A 24,235-nucleotide genomic window follows, 5' to 3' on the forward strand; every position below is an offset into this window, starting at 1 on the left:
AAACAAAAAAAAAAAAGGTAATATTCTGGCAGTAGTGGTGCCACAAAAATACTGTTAAATAACGGACAATAACCATGTCATAAAAATACGGTAATTTTCCACAATTAAAATACAGTTTCTTGCCCTAACTACATGAGATTTTGCAGTTTTTGTTTTTTTTTTACTTTTTAATGTTTAATAAAGAATATTTACATGTATTAAAACAATCAAATTCCCTATATATATATATATATATATATATATATATATATATATTTTTTTTTTTTTTTTTTTTTTTTAATGAGACTCAGTTGTCCAATCCACAGATAAAAACTGTATTTGGACAGTTTATCAGTGCTTATACATGTTATACATTCACAAAAATACATTTATTCAACATTTTGGTTGTGAAACCTCCTGTAATTACACAAGATATTTGTCAATTAACAAACAAGTCTTGTTAAACTGACAGAACTAATACTTCTGTTACGGTTAATTGTCAGTAATTTTATCTCATTTTATTATTATTATTATTATTATTTATTTTTTTTACACTATTAAACTTAAAATTAACAGTTTAATCTCATAAATAGAAACGAAATATTTGTGAAATTACAATACATTTGCAAATGTATTTTAACTGTATTTTGAAAAAAGAAAAAATTTCTTTTAAAAAATGGAAATTTTATGGTTATTCACAGTTACAGTTTTTTCATGTTATTTTACATTTGACATGTAAAATCACAGTCTGTTTTTGTCATTTTGTTGATATTTTCCTGTATCTTCAAAATGCAGGAAAAGTCTGTCTAATAAACGGTAAAAATTCTGTTAAATTACAGATTTTTTTTACAGTGTAGGGCTAACACTAACCCTGTCGTCCAGCAGTATCTCACAGAAGGTGTTACAGGGTTAAAGGGCTGTAGCGTTAGGGTTTGGTCTCGTATGTGGAGGATCTGTTCGGTACTTTTTGGTGGGAAAATGAAACTCGGGCCTCAGTCCATGAGACCCATAAGGACCTGTTTCATGTAGACTTGTCTCATCTTGTCTTTTTTCCTTATTCCCATTAGTTGACTCTGGCAGCTCGAGTTACAAACGTCCTCTAAACCAGGCTTTCTCAAATGGGGGTACACGAACCCCCAGGGGTACTTGGACGAAGCCCAGGGGGTACTTAAAAATATTTTTGGGTAAAAATACATTAAATAAGTCATCATGTAGTGAATGCAAAATAGATGAGAATTAATGCTGAAACATAAAACACAATAAATACATTCATCTAATAAAATTTACACCCCTGACCTTATTTCATTTCAATATTTGGATTATTTTTTATAATATTATTGTCATCTGGTTTAAGATTTGATAACATTTTAAGAACATTTCTATTTTAAATTATTCAAGATGAGTTTATCTGAGTAATTAAGTCATTATTTCTTGTTGATGACAGGTTCAGTTATTCATTAATGACTATTTAATTTATTTCTCTCATGAATGACAGAGGGCATTTTTCAGTTTATACTTTGCACAAAATTGACTTATAAAGATTTATTTTTAATATATTAAAGCTAAACATATGTTGTTTGTTTACAAAGTTTTGAAACTAAAAAAAAACAGACATCTTTGGCACAGGAACAAATTTTGCCTCATTTTTTCAATCAAAAATGCTGAAGCCAGAGTAGGCGGTACTTGGTTTTAAAAAAAAAAGCATATTTCAGGGGGTACTCCACTGCAAAAAGTTTGAGAACCACTGCTCTAAATGTACACGGCTGTTTTCACACTGTGTACCCAAGTCCCTATCCAAGTACGTTTGACCCCAAATATGCTTAATTTTATCCATGTGAATGCAAACGTTCTGTGCTCTAGTACCGTACCCGAGTCCAGCTGAGAAGGTAGTCCTGGGTGCGGACTGAGTGGACTCCAGTACGTAGCAGTGTGAAAGCGATCCGTGCCCAAGAAGGTGGTGATTAGGTCACATCCGTTACCATTACTATTATGACTTCATTTACCTTCCACTGAACTGGGCAGAACAGATAAAGGGCTGATAAACAAAATAGGAAGTATGAAAAAAGTCTTATTCTATATCAAGTAAATACATGACGGTCCTGTTAAGCAGATGCAGTGGGTGCTAATTAGCTAAGATGCTAACATTCGCTAGCACCAAACTTCATTCCTTTCTCATTTGTTTAATACTTGTAACATCACTTATTAGCTCCACCCTCTGCCTCGAAACCACAGGTGTCAAACATGCGGCTCGGGGCCCAAATCCGGCCCGCCAAAGGGTCCAGTCCGGCCCTTGGGATGAATTTGTGAAATGCAAAAATTACACTGAAGAAATTAACAATCCTTTTAGTTCAGGTTCCACATTCAGACCAATTCAATCTCAAGTGGGTCAGACCAGTCAAATACAATCATAATAACATAGAAATAATGACAAATCCAAATTTTTCTCTTTGTAAATATAATATTTTTCATGTATTTACACTAAACAAAGTATAATTTTGCAAAAAATGTGAATAACCTGAACAAATATGAACAACCTGAATGTCTCAAGAGAAGTAACTACAATTTTAACAATATTCTAACTGTTACATTGTAGAGAGAAAAAAAAAAGAAATCTGTAATTTAACAGAATTTTCACTGTGTATTTACAGATTTTTCCTGTGTTTTTAAGATGCAGGAAATATCAATAAAATGACAAAAATAGACTGTGATTTTACATGTCAAATGTAAAATAACCTGAAAAAACTGTAACTGTGAATAACCATAAAATTTCCATTTTTTTAAAAGAAATTTCTTTTCTCACAGAAAAATACATTTGCAAATGTATCATAATGTCACAAATATTTCTTTTCTATTTATGAGATTAAACTGTTAATTTAAAGTTTAATACTGTAAAAAAAAAAAAAAAAAAAAAAAAAAAAAGAGATAAAATTACTGACAATTAACGGTAACAGAAGTATTTGTTCTGTCAGTTGAACCAGACTTGTTTGTTCATTGACAAATATCTTGTGTAATTACAGGAGGTTTCACAACAAAAATGTTGAATAAATGTATTTTTGTGAATGTATAACATGTATAAGCACTGATAAACTGTCCAAATACAGTTTTTATCAGTGGATTGGACAACTGAGTCTCACTGAAAATTATTTATATATATATATATTTATAGGTAATTTGATTGTTTTGATACATATAAATATTCTTTATTAAACCTTAAAAAGTAACAAAAAAAAAAAAAAAAAAAAAAAAAGCAAAATCTCATGTAAAGTTAGGACAAAAAACTGTATTTTAATTATGGAAAATTACTGTATTTTTATGAGGTGGTTATTTTCCGTTTTTTAACAGTATTTTTTTTGGCACCACAGCTGCTGCAATATTAAAGTTTTTTTTTACTGTTTTTTTTACTGTTTTTTTTTTTTTTTTTTACAGCATAGATGTTCTGTGTATTGTAGATCCGCTGTGATCTGTAAGTTCTAATGTACATGTGTAAATGATAAACTGAGGCAGAATATTGTTAAAATTACACTTGTTTTTTTCAGTTTGTTAATGTTATTCACATCTTTTGAAAAGACTGTTTTTAGATATAAACCTTTTCATAATGTTAATTTACTTTTTTTTAACTCTGAAACATAGAGAAACGTTTGAAGTTGACATTATTTACATATTATTCTGTTATTATTTTACTGGTCCGGCCCACTGCAGATCTAATGTAGCTGAATGTGGAACTGAACTAAAATGAGTTTGACAGCCCTATAAACTGAACCATCACATGTGAAGTGGCAGAATGACAACTGGAGGCCTTTTATGGACTCAGAGACACAGAACTGTAGCAGACTGAACTCAGATGAATGAACAGAAGTGGATCTAGAAAAGGGAAAAACGGACTTGATTTTTTTTTTTTTTTTTTTTAGCACAGTTGTTATAAAAAGAAAGCGTAAATGAGCTTAATGAAACTTTCCACAGATTCCAGAAATAAACTTTCAACTACTTTACATGTGCCTAAACATTTTTGTGGTCTAGATCGAGGTTCAAGGTTACTTTGTTCAAGGTTACTAATTTATTTTGCTGACATAGTGATTGCTTTCGGCATTACAACAGAACATACATTGAACCTGTTCGGCAGGTACTTGACCGAGCGTCCAGACAAGACAAAAAGTCCTCAGTGTTCCACCATTCATCAGTACAGCAGCATGGATAAGTAAAAGAATAAAATACATAGATAAGATCAAATAAATAAAAACAAGATGCAATAAAACACAATAAAAACCCAGAGAAGATAAAAACAGTCTGGGATAAAAACCAGGATAAGAACATAAAAATTAAAAAAATTGAAGTCACAATAATAATAAATAGAGCAAATAAATAGAATAAATCACTAAAATAAGTAAATAAAGTGCAATGTCACCATTTCTTCTTGGGCTCAGTGACGGGGACAGGAACAAAGCTGTTTTTATAAACGCTGTATCCTGAACCTGGGACTGAAAACCTCCGTCCAGAGGAAAGGAGCTGGAATTCAGCTGGTAAAGGATGGGAGTCATTATTAAGAACTGGCGCATCCATCCTCTGGACCTGTTTAGTGGACAGGGAGGCGGGACAAGACTGGGACTGACCAATCAGGCGACTGGACCATCTGACTGTTTGATTCAGTGAGTTTCTCTGCAGCTGAGGTCTGAGCGAACCATGGTACCGGGAAAAAAGAGAAAACAGACCCATGCTGTCCATGTTACACAAAGTATTCAAAACAGATAAAATAGTCAGACTCCAGAGGCTTCATAAAACCTGAGTATTGATGGAAAGACGTCTTTTTGCATCTGACAAAACTGAACCACAAACGTTCTTCCTACAGCCTCAGTCACAAACAAACGATGGGAGATGGAGATTCGTACGAGTTCTGGACTTCGTAGACATTCGTGGAGGCAGCAGTAGTTTCTTACGCAGTCAGTACCACTGCCGTTCAAAATGCACGAGCAACTTGAGGCCTCTGTGAGAAAGTGACGTCATGTTTATCTTACCGGCCGACAGGCTGTAAGCCACTGTCGTCATGTGACGTCCAGCGTCGTCTGCCGTCCGTTACAAAAATTTCAGTCGTCTTTTCCGAAACTACAATTCCGATTGACTTCAAACTTGGTATACAGCTTCTTTATGATGATGTCAACAAAAGTTAGTGAAATTATTTGGATTTGGATCTGATTCTGGATTTGGTGCCACTTTCAAAAATGTCCCCATTATAAGAGATAGGAAGTGGATGGATGCGATAACTCAGTAAATATAAATGATATCCAGTGTAAATGTCTCCAGTCCAGCCCTGATGAGAAGATGACCCAAACATAATGTCCACATGCTGATCAGGATCTTCTTCTGGATCTGGAACTGACGCAAAATTTCACATGGGCTCTTATGGGGAAAAAATTTCAATCGCCTTTTTCTCCCAAACTCCAGTTCTGATTGACTTCAAACTTGGTATACAGCTTCTGTATGATGATGTCAACACAAGGGACTGAAATTATTTGGATCCAGATCTGATTCTGGATTTGGTGCGACTTTGAAAAATGTTCCCATTATAACAGATAGGAAGTGGATTGATCCAATAAATCAGTATCAATGATATCAAGTGTGAATTTGAATTTTTTACAGATCTGATTGGAATATGACCAAAACATGGACTATTTCTGTAACAGAATAAATACACAGAACTGGGTGAGAATAAATGGTATCTGGATACATTTCCCAAAGCTTTGAATTTGGCCGGTACGCTACAGGGCCATTGGTCCGATTCTTCTGTTGTCACAGTCTTTGTAAGGGTGCCTTTGGACCTTCCTACATCAGATCTATGGCAACTTCATGAATTCTTTTGTCATAAGTTGAATGTACGTCACTCTTATGTAGGGATGAGAATCGAGAACTGGTTCTTTTTGAGAACCGGATCCCAGTAGCTTGATTCCTTGGAATCGTTTGCCTGCCTGCTTATCGATTCCGCCTTTGTTGCGCATGCGCGATGACATCACGCTTACGCTGCATTGTTTTGGTCAGCATGTAGCCAACATGGTGTTGAAGCAGAAACGGTCTAAACAGACCACACCAGGTCCACTGGAACACTGTCAAAGATTCCATTTCTTCAAAAGGGTGGAATCCCTCCAACATGTTCAAACATTCGTCCACAACATGTGATTCATTTACAGGAATGTCACATATTTAATTCTCTACTTAGCGGCGCTTGTGAATCCAGCGACAGAGTGAACACCAGGCCGTCATCTGGGCCCAGTTCCGGTTCTGGTGCGGGCAACAAACGTCGAACCCCCTCAAATACAATTTTCCGAAGGAAGAGGAAAGGAAACAATGGGAGATGGGCTGAGTCGAACCGGTTCCACGTTGTGGAAATGCGGCAACAGAGGAATTAGTAAAGCATCTGTAGTTTCACTTTCACTGTACGCCGTCCCCACCCCAAACTGAGCCCGGCGTCATCTGTTATTATTTGTACATACTGTATATGTTCTATTTTCTGTGCAGATGGAAATATAAAAGACAGTTAATGCAAACAAGCCTGTTTGTACTCTTTTATTCCCTCACCCAATGAGAATCGATAAGAGAATCGATAAGGAATCGGATCGATAAGCTAAATCGATAATGGTATGGGAATTGTTTAATTCTTATCGATTCCATCCCTACTCCTATGTACAACTTACACACTCTCAGGTCAGTGGTATGAAGATCTTATGCTGTTTCAGAATATTTAGATCGGTATATAAACAGTGGACGTGGACTAAAAGTCCCATGTCCTGATCATCGCATTCAAGATGGAAATAATGTCCACAGACTGAAACTTCTACAGCTACAAGATAAAGAAGAGGAAGATCCAGCGGTTGTTTTGGCTGTTTCAGTCTGACAGCAGCAGAAGAAGAAGGACATTGTAAAGAGATTAACACAAAAAAAAAACAAAAAAACAGCTGAGCGTAGTTTAATGTCCAGGACAGTGATCAGTCTGCACCAAAGTTCATGTGGACATCTGTAGTCATGTCCACTTTCACCTCTGCAAAAAAAAAACTGGACATAGTTTAGTCTGACAGTACTGTTCATTCATTCATTCATTTTCTGAACCACTTTATCCTCCAGAGGGTCGTGGGGGCGGAGCCTATCTCTTTTCAGACATTAAAGTTCATTAAGCTTTTTTACAGTAATTGTTTTAGAATGTAAATGTGTGTTTGATGTGTTTGGGGTTGTGCGCTGTCCGTGGTCCTGACTCACGCATTACTGTAAAATATGTGGAAAAAATAACCTGTACTGTTAGAAATTAGGAGTCATAATAAGACATCAGATGAAGACATTTGAAGTAGAAGCAATAAGAATAAAACAAAGATACACCAGAATGATAGATAGAAGTGAACGTTAAAAACACTGAGGGCCTGATTTACTACGATCGCAAATAACAGGCACAAATGTGCTTGCTCGCGCTAAAAAATGCGTGTGCTATCGATTTGCGTGTCACGGGTAATTAACTAAGATTGCTGCGCAAATGACAACAGGCGCAAAGTCTTGGAGACCGCCTTAATTAAATGTGGATTTTGCGTGCGCTACTGGTTGTCGTCATGGAGACAGTACACTGTAAAAACCTCTGTGGGATCCACCAGCACTAATGAATATGAAGTTGTTCTTTTTCCACTCCGAGGGGTGAATAGGTATTCCTCTGTTGTTGTTTATCAGTGGTGAAGTGTGTTATTAGTGAAATAAATAGCTTCTCTGTTTATGTCGCTCTGTATGAGGAATGAAAACTTTTAAGACCGTGGGCCTAATAAAAAAAAACAAAACAAAAACAAAACAAAAACATCCGCTTATGTAGAAGGTTCAGGAGTCCAGTCACAACACCGTGGACAGTTTGTGTGTTGGTGTGTGTGTGTCTGTGACAAGGTTATAATAGTTTTGGATTTTTAATTATAGTTTAGTTTTATTTAGTTTTGACTTTTTTTCTCTAATTCAGTTAGTTTTAATTTGTTTTTAGAGCAGGTTTGCTAGTTTTTATTAGTTGTCGTTTTTTCTGAAAGCTTAGTTTTAGTTTAGTTTAGTTTAGTTTTAATATTAGTTTCTTTTTTTTCATATATTTTATCTTCCTCGTCATCCTATTCAAAGAAATTCGTGAGGTTACCCTGGACACTTTATTTGGGGGTGGGGTTAGGGCGGCTCTGACTGAGCACAGACACAAACGTATGTTCAGTATGATGGTTAAATTCCCTATAGCAGGTTGGAGGGGGTAATGTAGGTGGGGGTGCGATCCATACACAACGTCACTTAAGTGAAAACAAAACTGAAACTTTCCATACTTTCACCGCTGGCCTCCTGACTTCTACACCCCCCCTACACCGCTGATCTGAGATGAAATTTTCACATGTTCTATCCTATATCAACACTGACAAAGATGAAAATGAAGGGAATTTTATCCATAATTTTTATAGTTTTAGTCAGTTTTGTAAACACACAATACAGTTTCAGTTAGTTATCGTTTTTTTTTTTTCTTTTAATTACAGTTTTTATTTATTTCAGTTAATGAGAATGTTTTTACAATTCTAGTTTTTGTCATTTCATTAGTTTTCGTTAACGATAATAACCTTGATTCCAATTTTCCATTTTTCCTTTCTCGATTTTATTACGAATGACAGGATACACGAGGTTTTTCATTTATGAATATCAAAATGGAAATCGAATGGCTGCCACATAGACGGACCCAAAATGGTCCTTCAGGAGCCTCGAGGGTCTGAGCCCTGACCTGACAGTTCATTAGGCGTCAGTGGAAGGACTGGAGTGTCTTCATAATCGGTAAAACCACCACAGACTAACCAGAGGGTAGACATCAAACAAACAGCAAAGAGAAAAAGTCCCATCAACTTCAAATGTTGATGTTGGATAAAAGTCTAATGGATTCATTTTTGTGTCGGCGTTGAAGTCAAATGGGAAGTTGTTTTCATTCCAGTGTTTGTTGGACTAATGGTTCAAATGCTCAGAGTCTTGTGTGAGTCTCGTGTGAATGTGAATTCCACGTATCCCTATCACTGCCACATGTGACTGTGTTCTGTCAGATTACAGATAACAACTCCTCAAATACTCTGAATTCCAACACAAACATAGTAACGTAACCTACTGTCATACCTGTCCTTTGTATTAGTGTTCGGTAGGAGCTAATGTTAAATGACAGTCACCTGTGAAACTGTGAAACTGTGAAACTGTAAACGTGTCTGTAAAGAGCAGCTATAGAGAGCAGGTCAAGACCACACACAAAGACCCAAAAGGGTTTTAGATCCAACCTCAGCCCTTCAGACAGAAACCTGATTTATTTAACATTATTAAACCTGATTTATTAAACCTTTTTAAACCTTCTTTATTTAACCTTTAACTTTATTAAACCTGATTTATTAAACCTTAAACTTTAATTAACCTGATTTATTAAACCATTAACCTTATCAAACCTTATTTATTAAACCTTTAACCTTATTAAATCTGATTTATTAAACCTAAACTTTATTTAACCTGATTTATTAAACATTTAACCTTATTAAACCTTATTTATTAAACATTATTATAATTATTATTATTATTCAAATGTATTCCCAGCTTTGACATGAGGTGCCAAAGAGCGGCTGTAAGTTCTCAACCAGAAAAGCCTCCTGATAATTACCCATGGTGCATTTGGATGTTACATCACCAAACCATGATGCCACAGGGCTTAACTCCGCCCACTCTCCTGAACTGTCACTCAAGTTAAGTCAAATTTAGAATTTACTAAGTTAGTTAGACAAGGATTTTCAAATTAATTAATTTATTTTTTCGTATTGAGACATCTTGAACGTTTTTTTGTGTATTTTTGTTGTGATACTCTAATACTATATGTGTTTCTGTGTTATGACAAAGTAATGAGTTGTTGTTGTGACACAGAATAACGTTAGCGCAGGGGTCTCAAACATGCGGCCCAGGGGACAAATGCGGCCCGCCAAAGGTTCCTGGGATGTTTGTGCCAAGTGCAAAAATTTCACAGTCTTGAATTGCATTAAGCAAAAAAAAAAAAAAAAAATTAGCTTGACTTAAGGAAAAAAAATCTTGAATTAAGCAAAAAAAAAAAAAAAAAAAATCTTCTATTAAGTAAAAAAAAAATCTTGAATTAAGTAAAAAAAAATCTTAAATTTAGCAAAAAAAAAAAATCTTGAATTAAGCAAAAAAAAAATCTTCAATTAAGTAAAAAAAAAAAAAAATCTTGAATTAAGCCAAAAACATCTTAAATTTAGCACAAAAAAAAATCTTGAATTAAGCAAAAAAAAAAAAAAATCTTCAATTAAGTACAAAAAAAAAAATCTTGAATGAAGCCAAAAACATCTTAAATTTAGACAAAAAAAATAAATAAATAAAAAAAATCTTCAATTAAGCAAAAAAAAAAAATCTTCAATTAAGTAAAAAAAATCTTCAATTAAGTAAAAAAAATCTTCAATTAAGCAAAAAAATAAAAAATAAAAAAAAATCTTCAATTAAGTAAAAAAAAAAAAATCTTCAATTAAGCCCAAAAAAAAAAAAAAAAAAAAAATCTTCAATTTCCAAAAAAAAAATCTTGAACAAAGCAAAAAATCTTGAATTAAAAACCAATATGATTAATATGATCTACAGTCAAATAATAACAGCAGAGTAACCGACATTAAAGAATGACTACAGATTTTCCTCTTGGTTTGATGTGAAAAAAAATAATCTTACATTATGTCTATAAATAATGACAACTTCAATTTTTTTTACTTTGTTTTAGTGCAAAAAATAACATTAAATTATGAAAATACTTACATTTACAAACTATCCTGTAACAATAAAATGCGAATAACCTGAACAAATATGAACAACCTGAAATGTCTACAGAAAATTCAGTCCAGTTTGAACTCTTTTCTTCTGTTCCTCAGTGTTTAGTGTCTGTAGATCTGATCCAGACTGCACATGGACTAATGAGAAGTGGAGGAAGAATATTGTTAAAATTGCACTTTTTTTTTTTAAAGAAATTTCAGTTCTTTCAGGTTATTCACATCTTTTTGTTTGCATAGTTTATAAAAGTAAGTATTTTCATAATTTAATGTTTTTTTTCTTTACCTTAAACCAAAGACAAAAGTTTGCAGTTGTCATTATTTATAGGTTATTATGCTTTTATTTTACTGGTCCAGCCCACTGGAGATTAAATTGTACTGAATGTGGAACCCGAAAGAAAATAAGTTTGAGACCTCTGTGTTAGCAGAACAAATGGGCTGAATGACTTTACAGCACAGGTGTCAAACATGCGGCCCAGGGGCCAAATCCGGCCCGCCAAAGGGTCCAATCCGGCCCTTGGGATGAATTTGTGAAATGCAAAAATTTCACTGAAGATATTAACAATCAGTGGTGTCAAAGTCATTTTGATTCAGGTTCTATCCATCCATCTATTTTCTTCTGCTTTATCCGGGGCCGGGTCGCGGGGGTAACAGTCTAAGCAGGGATGCCCAGACTTCCCTCTCCTCAGACTCCTCCTCCAGCTCTTCCGGGGGGACCCCGAGGCGTTCCCAGGCCAGCCCACAGACATAGTCTCTCCAGCGTGTCCTGGGTCTTCCCCGAGGTCTCCTCCTGGTGGGACATGCCCGGAACACCTCCCCAGGGAGGCGTCCAGGAGGCATCCGAAACAGATGCCCGAGCCACCTCAGCTGGTCCCTCTGGATGTGGAGGAGCAGCGGCTCTACTCCGAGCTCCTCCCTGGTGACTGAGCTCCTCCCCCTATCCCTAAGGGTGCGCCCAGCCACCCTGCGGAGGAAACTCATTTCGACCGCTTGTATCCGGGATGTTGTCCTTTCGGTCATGACCCAAAGCTCATGACCATAGGTGAGGGTAGGAACGTAGATTGACCGGTAAATCGAGAGCTTCTCCTCTTGGCTCAGCTCCTTCTTCACCACAACCGACCGGTACAGCGACTGCATCACTGCAGACGCTGCACCGATCCGTCTGTCAATCTCACGCTCCATCCTTCCCTCACTCGTGAACAAGACCCCGAGATACTTGAACTCCTCCACTTGGGGCAAAGACTCCCCACTGACCCGGAGAGGGCAGACCACCTTTTTCCGGTCGTGAACCATGGCCTCAGATTTGGAGGTGCTGATCCTCATCCTGCTCGCTTCACACTGGGCTGCAAACCGCCCCAGTGCACGCTGAAGGTCCAGGTTCGATGAGGCCAACAGGACAACGTCATCTGCAAAAAGCAGAGATGAAATCCTGTGGTCCCCAAACCGGACCCCCTCCAGCCCCTGGCTGCGCCTAGAAATTCTGTCCATAAAAATTATGAACAGAACCGGTGACAAAGGGCAGCCCTGCCGGAGTCCAACATGCACCTGGAACAGGTCTGACTTACTGCGGGCGATGCGAACCAGGCTCCTGCTTCGGTCATACAAGGACCGGACTGCCCTTAGCAAAGGGCCCCGGACCCCATACTCCCGAAGCACCCCCCACAGGTTCCATCCACATACAGACAAATATAATCTCAAGTGGGTCAGTCCAGTAAAATACTATCGTAGGAACCTATAACTGATGACAACTGCAAATTTTCTCGTCTTTTTAGTGTAAAAAAAGGAAAATTACATGAAAATGTTTTCATTGACAAATTTTCCTTTTTCTAAAAATGTGAATAACCTGAATAAATATGAACAATCTGAAATATCTTAAGAGATTTAAGTGAAATTTTACCAATATTCTGCCTGTTAGTAAATATTTTGTGTTTTTTTAATTGTAAAGTAAGTTGTTCCGCGCATGTGTAAATGATAAAGTGATAAACTGAGGCAGAATATTGTTAAAATTGCACCTGTTTTTCTAAAGACATTTCAAGTTGTTCATGTTATTCAGATTTTTAAGGAAATGTTATAGATGTAAACATTGACATCATTTAATTTTACTTTAATTTCACTGTTATTATTTTACTGGTCCAGCCCACTGGAGATGTTATTGGGGTGAATGGGGCCCCTGAACTAAAATGAGTTTGACACCCCTGCTTTACAGTGCACAAGTGTACATTTAACCCATTCATTCACTCTTTGTTGTGAAATTCACTGTTAAAGTTGGACTCAAGTCCAGGCAGGTCAGATATTTACTCTTTGGAAGTGGGGGTTGTCATCAGTCAGCGCTGCAGGATGGCTCTTGGGCTGAACTGATAACCACGATAACATCATCTACCAATCAGACCGGGACATCAATAGTAACACTGACTACTGAAGGCTTGGCTCCAGATCACAGATAAACACAAGCCCAAACCTGCCGCTTGTGGAACTCCGAGATAACACGAGGAAGCCACAGCGCCGTTTTTCTTTTGAACTTGTAGATGGTGAACACAAAGTCCACAGCTGTCAGTCAGTACAGTAGAACAGTAGAAGAAGTAAAGGTGTGTTCTTTACAGTGGGACGCATCAGCTGACAGGTACAGAACGGCTTTGACTATGGAGAACAGCGGCCCAGGAAACCAGAGCCGACCGGGGGAATGTGGCCTTATCTGCGTCTCCCATCTGTGGCTTCAGATGTGTATCTACCTGTGACGAGCACATGGGCCTCAACGTGAACAACCAAAACCAACTCAACCTGTAGGTGAACGTCAAAGAGCCTGGGGCCGGAGGTGAAAAAGTCAACTCATACTTCAGCTGCAGGCTTCCACACCTCAGACCGACAGTGGGGTGCACAAACAGAAGAACGCTGTCAATCTGGAGAAACTGGTGGTTGATTTGTTCCCAGAGCCGGAGTTTGACTTTTTTTGCAACTGCAAAAGGTAAAGAACTTCTGACATCTTTCTGACATTGTGTCAATGTATTTTCTGAGAGTTTCAACCCCAATGACATTCCACGCTCTCAGAAGCTCATTCCAGAGAGTTTCCTTAGAGTTCCCTTAGATTTCCCTTAGAGTTTCCTTAGATTTCCCTTAGAGTTTCCTTAGAGTTCCCTTAGAGTTTCCTTAGATTTCCCTTAGAGTTTCCTTAGAGTTCCCTTAGAGTTTCCTTAGATTTCCCTTAGAGTTCCCTTAGAGTTTCCTTAGATTTCCTTTAGAGTTTCCTTAGAGTTCCCTTAGAGTTTCCTTAGAGTTTCCTTAAAGTTTCCTTAGAGTTCCCTTAGAGTTTCCTTAAAGTTTCCTTAGAGTTTCCTTAGAGTTCCCTTAGAGTTTCCTTAGAGCTTCCTTAGAGTTTCCTTAGAGTTCCCTTAGAGTTTCCTTAGAGTTCCCTTAGAGTTCCTTAGAGTTCCCTTAGAGTTTCCTTAGAGTTCCTTTAGAGTTTCTTTAGAGTTTCCTTAGAGTTCCCTTAGAGTTTCCTTAGAGTTCCCTTAGAGTTTCCTCAGAGTTTCCTTAGAGTTCCCTTAGAGTTTCCTTAGACTTCCTTTAGAGTTTCTTTAGAGGTTCCTCAGAGTTCCCTTAGAGTTCCCTTAGACTTCCCTTAGAGTTTCCTTAGAATTCCCTTAGATTTTCCTTAGACTTCCCTTAGAGTTTCTTTAGAGTTCCCTTAGAGTTTTCTTAGAGTTTTCCTTTGAGTTTCCTTAAAGTTCCCTTAGAGTTTCCTTAAAGTTCCCTTAGAGTTTCCTTAGAGTTCCCTTAGAGTTTCCTTAGATTGTTGCCGGGGGGGGGGGCACTAAATATTAGAGTAAAATGTGAAAAGAAAAAAAAAAGGACTGGACAGATAAATTTGTCGGTGAAATACTCTCAGTACCTTTGCCTTTACCTTTTGCAGCGGCAAGAAAGTGAAATTCAGGCTCTGGGAAAGAAAAAAAACCCACCAGTTTCAACAGATTTAACCAGTGTTTAATATTTTTGCACACCAATGTATGTTGTGAAATGAATTATTGTAATATTCTGGCTTTACACAAGATTTTGCATCAGTTGGAGTTAGTTTAAGACTATTTAGTTTAAACTCTAGGTTTTATAAACTGACATGAACTGTCACCACTTCCTTATCAGAGAAACTTAAGTCACTTTCACACAGAGTTTCCAGGTCAAAGGTCAGATGGTGATTCCACCTGTTTTACCTCCATTGTCTCGAACAGAGGTGAGAGGCGGGACTTTAAACCAGCGGACCTGCGTTCACCGATCAAAGGGGCGGGGACACAGCGGATAGTGGGATGGATAAGTTACAGAAATACCCCGACCATCGGGTTAGGGTTAGGGTTAAGGTTAGGGTTAAGGCTGGGGTTAAGGTTAGGGTTAAGGCTGGGGTTAAGGCTGGGGTTAAGGTTAGGGTTAAGGTTAGGGTTAAGGCTGGGGTTAAGGTTAGGGTTAAGGTTAGGGTTAAGGCTGGGGTTAAGGCTGGGGTTAAGGTTAGGGTTAAGGCTGGGGTTAAGGTTAGGGTTAAGGGTTAGACATAAAAGCAGATCTTTACATTGGGTTTTTTCCCCTAAAAGTGCGGAAATCAAACACGGTTATCATGATAATTAGAATTTAAACGGTGATACTAACCATCTGCAATTTTACCGTGGTTTATCGTTATATCGGTAATCGTTACATCCCTAGTAACAACATACGACACAGGTCAGATAGAATGTCTACATTTACAAAGAAACGTTGCATTCCAGGTTCAGTTGTTCAAACTGAACCTCATCGTACGCTGACGTTGCAGATTTCAGCAGAATAATCCTCCTATTTCCCTGGAAGAGTCGGCGTTTGTTTCGTGTCTTCTGGACATTTGGCAAAGTAGGTGTTTGTGGTCCACACTCCATCACAGACGGACCCGGATGGTCCACTATCGCGGTGACCTCTACACTGTAAAAGAAAAAAAAAAGAAAAAGTAAAAAACCCCAGCATTATTCCGGCAACAGGGGTGCCGAAAAAAATACTGTAAAATAACGGAAAATAGCCATCTCATAAAAATACGATAATTTTCCATGGTTTAAAATACAGTTTTTTGCCCTAACTTTACACGAGATTTTTCTTCTTTTCTTTTTTTTTTTTAACTTTTTAATATTTAATAAAGAATATTTACATGTATTAAAACAATCAAATTACTTTTATCTATCTATCTATCTATCTATCTATCTATCTATCTATCTATCTATCTATCTATCTATATATATATATATATATATATATATATATATATATATATATATATATATATATATATATATACATATAAATAAATAATTTTCAGTGAGACTCAGTTGTCCAATCCACTGATAAAAACTGTATTTGGACAGTTTATCAGTGCTTATACATGTTATACATTCACAAAAATACACTTATTCAACATTTTTGTTGTGAAACCTCCTGTAATTACACAAGATATTTGTCAATTAACAAACAAGTCTGGTTAAACTGACAGAACAAATACTTCTTTAACGGTTAATTGTCAATAATTTTATCTTGTTTTATTTATTTATTTATTTTTACAGTATTAAACTTTAAATTAACAGTTTAATCTCATAAATAGAAAAGAAATATTTGTGAAATTATGATACATTTGTAAATGTATTTTAACTGCATTTTTCTGTGAAAAAAGAAAAAAACTTCTTTTAAAAAATTGAAATTTTTTTGGTTATTCACAGTTACAGTTTTTTCGTGTTATTTTACATTTGACATGTAAAATCACAGTCTGTTTTTGTAATTGTATTGATATTTTCCTGTATCTTAAAAATACAGGAAAAATCTGTAAAATAAACAGTGACAATTCTGTTAAATTACAATTTTTTAAATAAATAAATAAATTAATTAATTTTTTTTTTTTTTTTTTTTTTTTACAGTGTACAGGCGTCAAAGTCTCATTCCAAGGACATAAAAACACACCAATCACATGTTGGTTTGTTGTCTGTTTATTTTGAATTTGCATTAAACCAAACAACAAGAGAATTATATAAAAGGAAGTCCAACATTTGAAAAGGAGTGGGATGAAGCTGAATTTATAATCTTCTGCCCCCACCCCCCACCCCCACCTCATCCTCCAGCCTACCCCAAATTCCTACACAAAACACATCATTTCTGTACACATCAGGGATAGACTGTTTATTTTGCAGCAGCATTTCACATTAAAGTAAACTCATAACAATAATAACATATTACAAACAAAAATAAACTATCCTTTCTATAACAATAATGCACAAGAAAATAAACTGTCCATTTCTTAGCAGGAGTATACTTATCAAAAATAAACTATATCCAATTTATAACAAATATCCATATAAAAAAACAAAAATATACTCATTGTAGCATCATTCTACACTAAAAAAAACAGAATAATTTCTACATTTCATTTCTGTAATTACATCCTCCTAATTTGCCCTAAATCCTACACAGTGAATTTAAGATTTAAGATGGTGGATAAAAAAGCCCAGGTATTACCCACCCAGTTCACTCAGGAAATATTTCCTTTAACTTATAGTTAATGATGCTGAGTCGATCAAAATGAAAGTCCTTTAGAATGTGTACTATTGTGATCACTTCGCTTTGTGTGTGTGTGTTTGTTTGTTTGTTTGTTAGCAACTTTACAGGAAAACTCTTCCACCCATCTTTCCCACATTGTCCCCACAGATAAGCCTAGGCCCTGGGACCAACCCATTCCATTTTGGTCCAGTAGGCCAAAGTTCAAGGTCACAGCAAGGTCACAACATCTACAGTTTTCCTATTTCTCATCATTGAGCAATTTTCCAAAATTCATAAAAAAAATTCAAATGACTCCAATTAGTCTCCAGTTTGATCCACCCGTAGCTTAGAACAATATCTTGTATCTGGCACAAAACTGTCCACATCCACTGTGGAATGTGGACTCTGTGGACATTTACATTTAACACTGAAAATCCCATCTACCACTCATTTTTTATTTTAACTCAACAAATATTGATTGGAATTGAATCTAATTTGACATACACATGACTGGTGCCAAGCTTCAACTTTGTATGAAATATCGTTCCGCTCCATTTCTGTTCCGTTACGTTCTGTTGACTTGTGTTATTTTTTATGCACCATTTTCATCATTTGTTTGTTTGTCTGTTAGCAAGATAACTCAAAAAGTTATAGAAGGATCTGGATGAAATTTTCAGGAAATGTTGATTCTGGCACAAGGAACAAAGGATTAAATTTTGGTGGTGATGGAGGGTGGGGGGGTGGGGGGGTGGGGGGGTGGAGGGGGGCGCTGATCTGCCTTGGCGGAGGTCTGTGCTCTCTGGCTGCTTTTCTAGTTCCCTTTTGTGCACTGACTGTGAGTGAAGGAAAGGAAGTGAAATACAAAAAAGGTCCAAGTGCATCGGAGTCCGATGACACTGTTTCAGGAGCTGAAGAACATCATGAACGTACGTTTCTGTTGCGTTGACTGAAACACAAAATACAAGGTGAACAAGAATGTGAAAAATGTTTAAGTGGGTAGCATGTCTTTACAGGGGGAAGAAGAGAAATCTTTCAAAGTTTGTAGAAATCCTGTCAGAAAGTGCATTCCATTACCTGGAGAAGAGCTCCATGACCCCAGAGGGCGTCACACTTCTCATCAACACAGTCACGCACCAGGCGCACACCCACACGGACCCATGAGGGCTGCAGAGAGCGACCCGACCGACCGGCTCCGTATCAGCCTCATCTGGACCAACGAACTGAGGAGAAGACGACACACGCTCAGTCACAGCCTCCATGTTCAGTCAGTGTGTTTTAGATCTGAGCGCGCTCAGTTACAGCCTCCATGTTCAGTCTGTGTGTTTTAGATCTGAGCGCGCTCAGTCACACCCTCCATGTTCAGTCTGTGTGTTTTAGATCTGAGCGCGCTCAGTTACAGCCTCCATGTTCAGTTGGTGTATTTTAGATCTGAGCGCGCTCAGTTACAGCCTCCATGTTCAGTCTGTGTGTTTTAGATCTGAGCGCGCTCAGTTACAGCCTCCATGTTCAGTCGGTGTATTTTAGATCTGAGCGCGCTCAGTCACACCCTCCATGTTCAGTCTGTGTGTTTTAGATCTGAGCGCACTCACTCACAGCCTCCATGTTCAGTCAGTGCACAGTAAATTTGCCAGTGTAAAAAATGCAGTGTCAAAGTATTTTAATTCTGTCTGAGTTATTCCAACAATGGACAGAGTAAAATTTAATGAGATAACCTCCAGTGTTGGTGAAAATAACTGGAGTTAACAGAGGTTTTACACTGTCAGTGTCATATATTCAGTGTTAAAGTAAATCGACTCTCTCAAAGTTAATTCAACACCAATAAGAGCAAGATAGCATTCAGTGTTCAAAAATAATGACTCTGAAAAGCCCCGCCCACCAACCTCCGTGCTCAAACTGAGTGAGAAGTTGGACTCTGGCATCGCCATCTTCCTCGCATCGAAAAACTGCGTAAGTTTGTGTAAATAAGCTATTGCTTTTGTTATTTCATCCAAGCAGAATCTGTGCAAGAATAAAGTTACGTTGTTGTTGTCACTGTTGGGTACGTGTTTTCAAATACCGAACTTCAAATGGATAACAGGATATCGGGTCAGCAGCTTTCATTGTACATGTCATTTTATGTTTACTTTTAATCGCAATATTTTATTTTTACTTGGAATAAACTAGGAACAGAAATAATTGAGTCTTTTTTTCACCCCTGCAGACACTGGGACTATAGTCCATCACATGTAACACTGGTAGGAGGCAGTTAGAAATCAACACTCTTTGGAGTAATTTATTTATCAACATGTTGCATTAAGTACGTTTAACACTGGAAAAGTTATTTCTTAACACTTAACTCTTCAGTGTTGAATGTGAATAACACTATGGGTGTTACTTCTCACACAGTGTAAAACTTGATTGACACTAATTAGTGTAGTGTAAAATATTAACTCTTACAAGAGTAAAGTTGACTCTGGAAATGTAACTCTATGTTCAGTGTAAATTTTACACTTTGTAGATAGGGACCATATGTTCACTGAGGTAGTGTTAAAATTAACTCTTTAAGTGTTATATAAACACTGGCAATTTTACTGTGTGTGTTTTAGATTTGAGCAGAAGCACCAGCACCGACCGACACACAAGACAACAACGCAAACACAACTCACGTCTTTAAGTATTGAGTATTTACTGGACTGAAGTACACAGTAAAATTGCCAAAAGATACAACAAAACTAAAATTAAAACTAAAACTAAACTAAAACTAAGCATTTAGAAAAAAATGAAAACTAATAAAAACTATCAAACCTGCTCTAAAAACGAATAAAAATGAACTGAATTAGAGAAAAAAAAAAAGTACCAACTGAATAAAACTAAACTATAATGAAACATCCAAAACTATTAGAACCTTGGTAAACAGTAAAAAATACTCAGCAAAGTACAAATTCTCCCAAACATCCCTGAGTACAGTAGTGAAGAATTAGTACTTCATTATTATACAACACTGGAGTTTTATATATAATATCCATAGTTTGGCTTTGTATGGAAAAAATCACTGATTTGAGAAGAAGCAGAACTGAAAAGCATTATCAGAGTAATGATCTACTCACTTATTCATTTTCAACCTGAAAATAACTGACATGCAAAATAAAGTCATCAATCAGCTGATGTAACTGTAACTGTCAGAGCAGAGTGTGACCCAGAGTTTACCTGCAGGCACAGACGGAGCTGAGCTCTGACAGCACAAACACATGAAACCAAACACCACATGACGTCTGACAGCATTACACCCACTGCTGTTTAGGTTTGGGAACTTACTTTTTAATGTTTTTTTTCTTTTCACACATTTAACATTTTACAGTGATACAACAAACTGAAACAAGTGTTCAGAGAACGCAGACCTCCACCAAGCACCCTGAACGGTGTGCATGTGTGGATCCACTATTTCTTTCTAAATTAAACAGTTTCAAGGTTGTTCCACACAGCAGAAAAACTGTGGTCAAACATGGTAATACATTTTTATAGGTTTTACATTTTTATAGTTATAGTTTGATTGAATTAAAAGATTTGAACTACAGGTCTTCAGTCTGTAGTTTGTTTTTAATTATTCATTCATTCATTCATTCATTTTCTGAACCTGCTTTATCCTCACTAGGGTCACGGGGGTCTCTTGGAGTCTATCCCATCTACTTACAGGTGAAGGCGGGGCTCACCCTGGACATTTCACCAGTTCATCTCAGGGCTGAACATATACAGACAAACAATCCCTCATTCACACCTATGGACGATTTAGATGAACCAATTAACCTATCAGAGCATGTGTTTGGATGGTGGGAGGAGCCAGAGTACCAGGAGAGAACCCACGCAGACATGGGGAGAACATGTAAACTCCACACAGAAAGGTATTTATTCATAGAATTTTAATTTTAAGAGAAGATGATATTTCACGAATTGCATTTTATGATTTTTTTGAAAATGGTGCATAAAAAATAACAAAGGTCAACAGAGCGTAACGGAAGAAAATGAAGGAGAACGATATTTCATACAAGTTGAAGCTTGGTCCCAGTCATGTGTTTGTCAAATTAGATTCAATTCCAATCAATATTAGTTGAGTTCTAATGATAAATGTGTGGTAAATGGGATTTTCAGTGTTAAATGTAAATGTCCACAGAGTCCACATTCCACAGTGGATGTGGACGATTTTGTGCCAGATACAAGATATTGTTCTAAGCTACAGGTGGATCCAACTGGAGGCTAATCGGAGTCGTTTTGAATTTTTTTTATGAATTTTGGAAAATTGATCAATGATGAGAGATAGGAAAATTGTAGATGTTGTGACCTTGCTGTGACCTTGAACTTTGGCCTACTTGGCCCAAAATTGAATGGGTTGGTTCCAGGGCCTAGGCCTATCTGTGGGGAAGATTTGGGAAAGATGGTTGGAAGAGTTTTCCTGTAAAGTTGCTGACAAACAAACAAACAAACAAACAAACAAACAAACAAACAAACAAAGCAAAGTGATCACAATACCTCCTGGTGGAGGTCATGAAAGGAAAATAGATCAATAAAAATAAGAAAATCCAATGTTAAAAAAAATACAAAAATACAAAAACAATAGAGTCCTGTCAGTTTAGTCATCCAGGATCTGCTGTTTTATTCTAAATGTTAGATAAGCTCTAGAGCAGGACAACAGAACATCCAGACACTTACATTCATACACTGTGGAGTCAGAATATCATCAGAATGACCCAGACTATAGTCAGATCCACTCATTATCTATTCTGCACTTCATCCCAAAAGGGACCCCATATAATTTTTTTTATTTGTCCTATCTGTTATTGATTTTAAAAATCAGCTGTTCATAGTTGGTTATTTTAGTCATGTCCCCGTCTGTTCACTAAATGGTATTATTGGTTTTCCAGTACCTGGGTCCTGTTCTGCCCCCTGTGAGGAGGACCGGTCTAGACCACAACAGTAATTCCTTCTGCCCTCACAAGTTTAGCCTGATCCACAGACACTCCAGCGTATAGTCCGATCCACAAATACTCCACATATATCCAGAGTTTAGCCTGATCCAGATACTCCAGAGTGTAGCCTGATCCACAGATACTCCAAATATATTCAGAGTGTAGCCTGATCCACGGATACTTCATTTGTATCCAGAGTGTAGCCTGATCCACAGACACTCCACACATCTCCAGAGTGTAGCCCAATCCACAGATACTCCGTATATATCCAGAGTGTAGCCTGATCCAGACACTCCAGAGTGTAGCCTGATCCACAGATACTCCATATATATCCAGAGTGTAGCCTGATCCACAGATACTCCACATATATCCAGAGTGTAGCCCAATCCACAGATACTCCACATATATCCAGAGTATAGCCTGATCCATAAATACTCGACATACACCCAGAGTGTAGGCTGAGCCACAGATACTCCACATACATCCAGAGTGCAGCCAGATCCACGGATATCCCACATACATCCAGAGTGTAGCCTGATCCACAGACACTTGCATATATCCAGAGTGTAGCCTGATCCACAGACACTCCGCACATATCCAGAGTGTAGCCTAATCCACAAACGCTCCACATACATCCAGAGTTTAGCCTGATCCAGTTTAGCCTGATCCACAAATACTCCACATATATCCAGAGTTTAGCCTGATCCAGATACTCCAGGTTGTAGCCTGATCCACAGATACTCCATATATATCCAGAGTGTAGCCTGATCCACAGATACTCCAGCGTATAGTCCGATCCACAAATACTCCACATATATCCAGAGTGTAGCCTGATCCAGACACTCCAGAGTGTAGCCTGATCCACAGATACTCCAAATATATTCAGAGTGTAGCTTGATCCACGGATACTTCATTTGTATCCAGAGTGTAGCCTGATCCACAGATACTCCGCACATATCCAGACTTTAGCCTGATCCACAGACACTCCACACATCTCCAGAGTGTAGCCCAATCCACAGATACTCCGTATATATCCAGAGTGTAGCCTGATCCAGACACTCCAGAGTGTAGCCTGATCCACAGATACTCCACATATATCCAGAGTGAAGCCCGATCCACAGATACTCCACATATATCCAGAGTGTAGCCCAGTCCACAGATACTCCACATATATCCAGAGTATAGCCTGATCCATAAATACTCGACATACATCCAGAGTGTAGGCTGAGCCACAGATACTCCACATACATCCGGAGTGTAGCCAGATCCACGGATATCCCACATACATCCAGAGTGTAGCCAGATCCACGGATATGCCACATACATCCAGAGTGTAGCCTGATCCACAGACACTTGCATATATCCAGAGTGTAGCCTGATCCACAGACACTCCACATACATCCAGAGTTTAGCCTGTAACATACAGTATTTCAAATCCACAGTTGTACACAGACTTAACCTGACATTTATTGTAAATGTCCCTTTGACCTTTGACCTGTGGGAGTGGATGGATCCTTCTCTTGCTGTTTTCCAGCTGTGCTCTGGTTAAAAGGATACGAACGCACACATTATTTATCCACTCGTTTATTCTCATCACTTGTCACACTCATGTTTAAATCCACATTCCATCAAACTGAGTGGAACTGTCGTCTTCATCTACTGGACGTTCTGTTGGACGTCTGTGTCCATCTGTCTGTCTGTGATCACATCTGGACGCTCTGTGTCCATCTGTCTGTCTGTGATCACATCTGGACGCTCTGTGTCCATCTGTCTGTCTGTGATCACATCTGGACGCTCTGTGTCCATCTGTCTGTCTGTGATCACATCTGGACGCTCTGTGTCCTGCAGCAGATGAACTGGGGACACTCTAAACATGTCCCTCTGGTGGACACATGGCTGTACTACAGGTCCAACCAAAACCTCCACATAAACCTGAACTTTATAAATGAATCATTCTATAATAATTATTCATTCAAC

General features: G+C 37.5%; 1 long non-coding RNA gene across 1 annotated transcript; it reads left to right on the forward strand.

Annotated features, from left to right (window-relative positions):
* The first annotated feature begins 6,670 nt into the window (after positions 1 to 6,670).
* LOC115435086 (uncharacterized) lies at positions 6,671 to 22,625 on the forward strand. The gene is made up of 3 exons (XR_003937645.1): positions 6,671 to 6,883; positions 9,141 to 9,145; positions 22,614 to 22,625. It is a non-coding gene; the product is annotated as an uncharacterized LOC115435086 (long non-coding RNA).
* The last annotated feature ends 1,610 nt before the right edge of the window (positions 22,626 to 24,235 follow it).

This window comes from Sphaeramia orbicularis, chromosome 16 (genome assembly GCF_902148855.1).
Source record: "Sphaeramia orbicularis chromosome 16, fSphaOr1.1, whole genome shotgun sequence".
Classification (NCBI taxonomy): Eukaryota; Metazoa; Chordata; class Actinopteri; order Kurtiformes; family Apogonidae; genus Sphaeramia; species Sphaeramia orbicularis.